The sequence below is a fragment of the Pteropus alecto genome, unplaced genomic scaffold, assembly GCF_000325575.1.
Source record: "Pteropus alecto unplaced genomic scaffold, ASM32557v1 scaffold33, whole genome shotgun sequence".
Taxonomy (NCBI): domain Eukaryota; kingdom Metazoa; phylum Chordata; class Mammalia; order Chiroptera; family Pteropodidae; genus Pteropus; species Pteropus alecto.
This window is the reverse complement of record NW_006435762.1, coordinates 8,072,572-8,082,848: the sequence shown is the minus strand read 5'-3', so window position 1 is coordinate 8,082,848 and position 10,277 is coordinate 8,072,572.

The window sequence follows — 10,277 nt, the reverse complement described above, 5'->3', positions numbered from 1 at the left end:
AGTGCAGTATAAAGCATTGGAATCTGGAAATGGCAAAGGACAGTATGGAGATGGAAACAGGAGAAAAAGGCATTGAGGTAGAGGTACCAAAAATGCCAGCGGAACCTCACCTACAGTGTAGAAAATGAAAGGAGGCCTTTCTAGGCGTGGAGGCAGGAAATTAAGGAAAGAAGAAATTTTGAAAGCAAACAGAGGTGGGAAGACATCAGTATTTAAGAGAGAAACAGATCACAGTCCATATGCAGTTTTTACTCTTAATAGCTGATAAGCTATTGATCATATTTAAGGCTTATTTTGCTCATTTATAAAATGGCAAATATTAATATTTACTTTGCAAAACTTTATAAAGATAGATAAGTTTTAAAAGCACAAAAACATTTATTACTGTTGGAGCACATAATAGGGCTTAAATGTTAGTCATTATTATTGTATTTTACAGATAAAAAATAATTTTAAATCCTGGAATAAAGTCAGTGAACACCTTGTATTTAATTCTCACTTGAATTTAGAATAACATTCCCTAGAGAAGCTCCTTTGAACTGTCGGGGTTAAAATTTCATAGTGTCTCCTCTGAAAGGAGGCTTCACTGAGGCAAGGTGAGTGTCCGTCTGATGCAGCCTGCTATTATTCTCTGAGATGAAAGAAGCCTTGAATTCAGATAACGGAGTTGGACATGTCTGTTTTTGATTGTTGATAAATATTTCATTTTACATTTTAAATTTATATGGGCCACAAAATTATTGAAGATGAAAAAGAATTCAATACTAGGCCATCCCTTTGCAGGACTGTTTCTTAGAAAACACTTGTTCCCATTTTGTTCGATTGAGATTGAAGCACCTTGGCATCTGGCCACTGACAATGACTTCACAGCTGTAGAGAGCACACTATGTGGATACGTTTCTTTTTTCTTCCTGTCAGTGAGTCTAAAATATCTCCCTTCCAAGATGAACTAAAAAGCAATCATTACCGACCTAGCTATAGGCTTGTTTTTTGTTTTATCTCAAAAGTACTATCTTTAGGTTACCAATGCTCCATGCCTACATGTCTTGCATTACAGCGGAGAGATATGTAGGTGTTTTGTTATTTATTACATTTTATGGTAAAGAATTAAAACATCTTGGAGCTAATTACATGGCCAGATTTTAATATATACATGAAAATGACATTCGATTAGGAAAATTCTGAGAACTGAAAATGGCTGAGCACAAATGTTTACATGCTCGTATTACTGTCCCTGATATAGTCAATTTCTGGATGGCTGAGCCTCTCTCTCTCTAAATTTCAATTATATTATTAGCAGTAGGCCATCTTCACAGTAATTGGTACATTCACTTTACCTAATGGAGTATTTTTCATCTAATTGACTGTAAATCTATTATATAATTGTCAAAGCCAAATTTCCCTATAATAACCTATTTTCTGCACAATACTGGCTCAGTGCACCCACAATAAATGGCATTGGAACAATGAAGGACAGCAACTTAGTTTCCCTACCTATGATGAGAATGACAGCTACTTCTTAAAAAGAAGAAACTTTAAATATGTTCTCTTAATCTTACCATATTTTTCATTCACAAGATATGACTTCATCCTACTTTAAACACAAGAATGAATATTTTTGTTGAAAGAGAGTATTACAGATACAGTAGGATTGTGAACAACAAACGGGACCAGGAACAGGCGGCCTGAATGCTACTTTTAGATTGGATGATTGATCACAAATAACCTCATCTCCCTGGTTCTATATATCAAAGGAGAAGGTCATCCTAGAATCATTGTTTCACAAACTTTGGTTATTTATGAACCTTCCTTCAAGGCCTTTATATGTTTATATAACAGCTGTCCACTTTTGTGTCTACCATATTTCAATGTCTAAACTAACTTGTCAAAAATATATTTGAAAAGGAAATTTAAAATAAGTAACAGAAAAGTAAAACCACTTGCAATAAATGTAACCCTAAAAATGAATTAAAAAATATCAATTTAAAGAAAGTACACATGTGGACCACTAGCAAAAATCATACCAGGAATTATGTTTCCATGGTTATGCAGTTTGCATCATTTATGCAGTTTGCAGTTTGTACCACTAACAGCATGTGGGAAACATTGGGCTAGATGATTTTGAGTTTTTTTCCTGCTCTACAAGTCCATGACTAAGTTATTTAAGAAAAGGTTTTTCTAGTATACTTTTAAGAAGAGCTATCCTGTTTTAAAAATCCTGTGAATTGTTCCTATTTTGTCTTAATAAATATAACTTTTAAAATTAAATTTATTGGGGGTGCCATTGGTTAATGAAATTATATAGGTTTCAAGTGTATAATTCTATAATACATTATCTGTATATTGTTCTGTGTGTTCACTACCCAAAGTCAAATCTCCTCTGTCATCATATATTTGTATCCTCTTTCTACCTTCCCCACTTCTCCCTTTTCCTCTGTGTCCGGTTTAGTTTAGACAACCACTAAACTGTTTTCTGTGTTTATGGGTTTTTGTTTGTCTTGTTTGTTTGTTGCTTTCAATTTTATATTCCACATATGACTTATTTCGCTTAGTGTGATAATTCTTAAGATTCATTCATGTTGTCACAAAAGGTAGTATTTCATCTTTTCTTATGGCTGAGTAATATTCCATTGAATATATGTACCACATCTCTTTATCTAATCATCTATCGAAGGCTACTTCAATTGTTTCCATGTTTTGGCCACTGCGAATAATGCTGCAACGAACACTGGGGTGCATGTATCTTTACAGATAAATGTTTTCCAATTTTGGGGGTAGATACCCAGAAAAGGGATTGCTGGGTCATATAGTAATTTTATTCTTAACTTTATGAGAAACCTCCAAAATGTACCAATTTACATTTCCACCAGCAGCGTATGAGGGTTCTTATTCCCCCACAACTTCTCCAATGCTTGTTACTTGTCTTGTTGATAACAGTCATTTTGACAGGTGTGAGGTGGTATCTCATTGTGGTTTTGATATATATTTCTGTAATAGCTGGTGAAATTGAGCATCTTTTCCTATATCTGTTGGCAATTTTTATGTCTTGTTGGGAGAAGTGTCTATTCATGTCATCTCCACTTTTTAATTGGAATGTTTGTTTTTTTTGTTGTTGAGTAGTATGAGTTCTTTATATATTTTGGATATTACCCCTTATCAGAGGTGTTTACAAATATCTTCTCCCATTCAGTTGGTTGCCTTTTTGTTTTGTCGATGATTTCTTTTGCTGTGCAGAAGCTTTTTAGTTTAAATTATTCTTATAAAAAATAGAATATTCCTAGTCAAAGGATGAGATATGACATACTACCTTTTCTCAGAGGGAACAATGAAAACGTAGAGACTAACGAAAATGTCATAATAAGAGATTAAATAGAAAAATCCTATTTTTTCCATAGAGAGCCTTAAATTCATAAAACTTAATGTGACCTTAATTAAGACAAAAATGTAAAGTATTAAATAGTACAAATCATGTAGCTATGCCCATATACAGAATATACTTTGGTGCATGGTCTAAAAGATTTAGATGGCAACATTTTTCTAATCTAAGGAAAGTCAAGAACTTAGAATTGGGCTATTCTGATTATTTCTGATTTCTTTGAGCTGAGTATCTTTCTTGTCTTACTTCAGAACTGCCTCTTCTAGGAAACAATCAAAGATGGACTATAACAAGCAAAGTTTTCTAAATATGTTTACCATTGTGATTTTTTTAATAGTGAAAAAAACCCAAAAAACCTAAATACCCAATATCTAAGCTATCCTTAAACAAATCATATCAGTTTGATGGCATGTACAATTATTAAAATAGTATATATGACAAATTTTAATGAAGTGGGACTATGCATATGATATGATGTAATATTAGGCAAAATCCTGCAATTGGAATTATCCAAACATCTTAGCATGGTGTACAAATTCATTCAAGCTCTAATCTCTGCCTAAGTCTTTTGTCCTATGCCTGTGATACTTCAGCTGTACTGAAATGCTGGTTATTCTCTAAAAATAGCAAATTCTCTTACAATCCCATACTACGTTTGGTATGTATGCTATGAACATGTTAGGTTTTTTTTTACAATTTTTTTTAATTAAAAAAAATTGAGATAAATGTTGAGTTAGAAGACAGAGTAGAGAGAGTTTGTAGAGAAAGACAAGCAAATTTCTCACCAGAGTTGAGAAATTAGGACCTCTAATTTCAAAATTGCTGGGGTGACTTTGGTAGAATTCCTTTGTCATTTCTTCCCCTTGCCAATTTAGATGTAAGTGGAATTACAGTACAGCTAGTACTTTGATTAGGTCCCTAGCTTCTGGCTATTGCTCTAATATTAATTATAACATGAAGAGTGAAAGAGGAAGAGAGGGAAGGAGGGTGAGAGGAAGGGAGGCAGAGAGAGAGAGAGAGAGAGAGAGAGAGAGAGAGAGAGAGAGAGAGAGAGAGAGAGAGAGAGGGGAGAACAATCCAGTACGATCTATTTCTCTACCACTAGAATTAGAGAAACTTGTGATGAAGAAAAGTACAAGGCTAACGAGGAATTTTCCCTTTCCTCTTGTTTTGCCTTTAACTACAACCCAATGACCCCTTTCTATTCCAATTCTTTGAATATAGAAATTATTTGATGTATACTACATGGAAAAAAATAAAAGAAGGCAGACTTTTTTCACTATAATCAGTTGATTTTCCAGCAGTATCTTGAAGATCATTCCTTCAGGCCTTATGAAGTTCCTAAAAGTGAAAACAACAAATGTGAAAGGAACTGTAGAAGAAATTTGCTGCTGCCCAGACAGACTTGAAATAGAATGGACCTCTTTGTTACATTCTAGAGTATAGATGAAACAGCAGACCTTAGATTCAGATCTGATCTGAATCTCTAAAAGTTGCTCTGAGGAAAAGAAAAATAGATAATATGCACAGGATTCTGAAAACTGTAATGCATTACATAAATATTAGATGGTTGTATAAGTCCAAAGACGAGGTGGAAGGAAAGAGGTTTCTAGATCTCTTACATGCCTATCACTGGATATGTGACTTATATTTATTAAAAAAATTTGTTTGAGTAATCAACAATAAAATGAAAGCAAATTTTATCTGCTTATTTTGTAAATAAAACTACCTTCCAAAATAATTGATAGGAAACAATTTAATCAACAATTAACTGAGAAATTCAACACTATTTTCACTGTCAGGAGTGAAGGAACAGATGGGTAACTTTATCTTCTCTGTACTAGCAGAGGATGTTACTTTTTACTATTTATATTATCATTTATGTCATTATTTATCCTTACCCTTTCTAGATTTTTAGCTCTTCAAGATTAGAGAACTATATTATTTTCATCTTTTGTCTCTAATGTAATAATGCTTGTTATAGCAGATGCTTAATAAATATTTGTTGAAAGAATGAATAAATGAATGATTAAAATGCAATTAACCTTTGTAGATAGAAGAGTTGACCTGTAGATAGAAGAGTTAACAGATTATGACACACATGATTGACATCAGATTCTGAGCTGAGATAAAGCTTTTTAAGTAGGTGGAAACTGATCAAGTGGAGAGCCATGAGGCAAAGGGAGTAGAAAAATGTGTTATAGACAGAATAAAGAACAAGGAAAGGAAACGAAGAAACAAAGGAACAAAGAAATAAAGAAAGAGAAAGTGGGAAATTTGCTTATTTGCAGCATTATCTACTGAAGGTCCTGGGGACCTTTTGAAAACATGCAGTGAAATTTACTGAGTAATAACAAACTTACTAATAGTGAATTTTGCAGAGAAGAAAAGGAATTGAAAGGCTTTCTCCAAGTTTTAACAAACACATTCAGAATTGAAACAATTGAGGGAGAACTTGAGTATGTTCAATTTAGCAATTTGTACACTTATTAATGAAGCTGCATACTTTGACACATAAATACACAGTTGTATTAGTGTTTCATGCATGTTTATTTCATTTATATCACAACATTTAAAGTTCCTTGGAGATACAGATTGGACTTCCAGCAAAATTTCATTGTAAACTCATGCTTTGAATCTTCTCTCTGCTCCAAACACATAGCAGTAACAAATATATATATTTTTTTAATTGAAAAGACAAATATAAAATCTGTCAGGATGGTTCAGGTTAGGCTGCAGTAGAAAACACATGAAATCTTAGTGGCTTAAAACAGAAAGTTTATTTCCTGTTCATGCTACATTTCCATTGTCATTTGACCCTGGGCTTTGCTCCATGACGTATTCACCTCAACATCCAGGTGACTGGCAGGACCAGCACTTGAGGCATTACTAACTGCTATGGCAAAGTGAAAGAGCATGATGAGTCATGCACTAGCTTTTTATAGCATCCTTCTAGAGGAGATACATGCCATGTTCACTCATGTTTCATTCACCAAATCAAATTACAAGGCCATGTTCAAGGTAAGAAATAAAATCCTACTAAGTGCCTAGAAGGAAAAGTGGAAATATTTGGTAAGCCAAACTAATTATCATTACAATAACCATGTTGCAATCAATAGCACCTTGGCCCCCAAATACAACGAGATGAAAAATGGTGAGCAGAGAATAGTTCTGGACTCCAGGGCCAGAGGCAAGTCAAATAAGCAGGTGTTCATTCCGTTGGAGTAAAAATGTCCATAAAAGGCTACACATTTGTGTGTTTAGGGGAGCAAAATATCCCTGACCCAGCCTAGTGATTGGGATTTGAGATAAACCACCTACTAGCTCAGTGATCCTGGCAGTGATATCCCTGTTATCTTCATAGGTCAGGAGTCTCATAGAATCTATTTAAGGGTCACTTGAAGAATTGGTAGACATGATAGTAAAACATCTTGTCAGAGATAAATGTAAGCCTACAGAGTTAGAAAAAATACTCTGTATTAACAAGTTTCCAAACCAAAATTTTAAATCACTCAAAACTAATGTTTAGATAACCAATGAAATCAACAATTAAAAGATGAATTCATTCTTCTTGGGAAAAAAATGGCATTATTGAAAAAAAATTTAAGTTTATATAGGAACTCCAAAAGGATAAAAGAAAGATAGAATTAAAAAAAAAAAGAAATGTATTTGGGCGGAAATAAAAGAAGACCATGCAGATGCAGAAAAGAACCACTCTGACATTTTGGAAATGAAAAAAATTAAATAAATCAAAATTTAGTATAAATCAAAGATTGGATATAGTTGAAAAGATAATCAGCCAATTAGAAGTTTGTATTGAGGAGTGCTCCCAGAACACAGAATAGTTATGCAGAAGATTAAAAAAACATTAAAGAACAGTTAAGGGATAAGGGATATGGAAACGTGATTTCAAGGCTTCAATACATGTTTACTAGGCTTTCTAAAATGAGACTACAGGGAATGCAGTAAAAAATGTGAAAAGAAAATGAGAATTTCCTGAGATTATAAAAAAAACCCTACATCTTCAGATAAAAGGGCATTTTGAGAACTAAGCAAAATAAATAAAAATAAAGCAATATCTAGATGCATCACAATGAAACTGCAGGAGATATGGATAAATTGAAAATCTTAAAAGCTGCTAGTTGGAAAAACAGATTACTTCAAAATATGAAAATTGGACTACTAAGCTACAACTACATTAGATGGAAGAAGCCAGTGGAGGAATATCTTCACATTTCTGAAGGAAACAAATATGTCATTCTGGAATTCATTACCTAACTACACTATCATTTAAGAGAGAAGGAGAAATAAAGATAGTTGCAGACCTTTAAAGACTAAGAAATTCAATTGCTACTGGAAGAACCATATAAGAATACATTAATAGCATAGCAGCATTATTCACAGTGGCCAGGACATAGAAGCAACCGAAGTGTCCTACAATAGATAAAAGGATAATGAATCTGTGGTGCATATACACAATGGAATATTACTCAGCCATAAGAAGAGATGAAATATGGCCATTTGCAACAACACGGATGGCTCTTGAGATAATCATGCTAAGTGAAATAAGTCAGACAGAAAAAAGTTGAAAACCATATGATATCACTTATATGTGGGATATAAACCTAAATGCAACAAACAAACAGGACAAAAAGAGATTCATGGACATGGACAATAGTCTAGTGGTTACCAGAGGTAGATGAGGTAAAAAAGGTCAAATATGTGGTGACAGAAAGAAATCTAACTATGAGAGGTGAACACACATGCAATATATATATGCCTTACTGTTGAATTGTACACCTGGCACTTACTGGATTTCGTTAACCAATGTCACCATAATAAAAATAAATAAACTGTAAAAATAAATAAATACATTTATAAATCTGAAAAAAAATACATTAATCAGAAAGGAAAGAAATTGATGTTTAAAATAAAGAAGGAAGTAATCAGAGTCCAGAAATATGGTAAGGTCTTAGGAAGATGACACTATTTAAAAATTAAATGGTAATAACTAAAAAACCAAAAGTATAACTTAGAGCTTCTATGTCAGTAAAGAGAAAAGGAAAAAATATAGGAGAGAACTGTACCTTGTATTATTTTGACTTTTCCTCTTCTTCTAAAATATACCACAAGAACCAAAAAATACTAAATTAAATTGAATATGGATTCTGTTGAGATACATGGAAAAATTGTTTGGAGTTAGAAAATTGGGCTTTTAGATTATATTAGGGAATGTTCTGTTATTTAAATCCCAGGATAAATGCAGAAAAGACTCAGTTATGTGAAACCATTAACTAACCCAAATTACTTTTTCCCTTAACTACGGGAAAAGAAGAAAACCACAAGAAACTAATCAATATATATTTAAAGTGGTATTTTGATTTGAGTCAGTATAGATTTCATCTGGTCACCTACAACTTTTACAATTCTTATCTACCTCACTCTACAATGATCTCTGATCTACAAAATGCCAACTTATGGCAAATCAGCCATTTAAGAGAAGTTCAGTCATTGTTAATGTTCTTAATGTATAAGGATAGAAATAGGATTTGTATTTTGAGAAATGTTTCAAAAAGATTTAAAAAGTCTAAAATAATGGAAAAAATTCCGATGATTAGGTTTAAAGAAATTTCATTTACTGTAAGTAACAGAGGCACACATAGCGTCCCAGAGGGCATGCCAGAAAGCTGAGTTCTGGTTTCAAGTCTTTGCTCTGTGGCCAAGCTGCTATGTGGCTATATATAACTTATTTATCCTTTCTGAGCCTCAGAGTTCTTATACATTATAGAAGAGGTTCAATGAGATGAACTCTGTGTTCCCTTGATCCTCTTTAGGTCTGATTCTAGATATACCACATCCGTGGGCATTCTGGTTAATCAAGCTTTTAGGCTAACTCAAAAATCTCTTTTCTGGTTTGTGTTGTGAATCTCCCAGACCCTGCTTTGTAGGAGAGCTGCGGAGCAGTGCAATGCAGCACCACTTGCTTGCCCTCTATCACTTGCTTTTCTATCCTAAAGGGTGAAGTGCAATGGGATGGTGAGCACTGTGAGAGCTGACAAAAAGAATTGGAGAATAACTCCAAATAGTGAAGTACACAGGAAAGACGTTTCAGCCGATTCACAATTGGCATATTTATACAAATATTGGACAGAAAGTTTCTAAGTTTAAAAAGGCAGTTTCTATAGTACCTTTGTCTAAGGAAAAATGTGAACAATGAGAGGCATTGTCAAGGAGATGGGCCAGAGCTGTGATAATGACTTTGGCACTGGACCATTTCTTCATTTGTGACATTTATCACGAAGCAATATTCAGGATCTTGATTGGAGGCTCACGCTGTGAAATACAATGAATGTAATATCTAGAAAACAAGAGAGAACAGATGTAGTCAAGTTGAATAATCCAGCGTGACACTCATTATCTTTATGAAAGGAATAACTATCAAGCTTGAAACACAGAAAAATAGATGCAGCCAAGATGGTCAGAATTCTGTCTGGTTTTAAAAGATGCCTGTGATTTCTATACCTGGGAGTAGTCATTATGAAGCAGGATATCATTATGCCAGTTCTTACAACACACATGCATCCCTTGTAATAAGCTGTGCAGCCTGACTTTCCCTCTGCGGAGATGTTTAATTTTGCTCAAATGATATATCATGGGCAGCAAACAAAGAAAAGTTAGAACAGAGTGAGGTGGTCAGGAAATGGTTTTTCAAAGATATTGACTCTTCTTTTCATTATCTTACTTTAGAAATGATGAAAGTATAATATACAAATCCTTATGAGAAGGGGAGAATGGAAGACTTTTGCAAAAGAATGTGTCATTATTTTTTATGTATTTACACTATTTAGAAACTTACCTTTTTTCTTTATTTCTTTTTTTTGGGGGTGGGATGTTGTTAGTC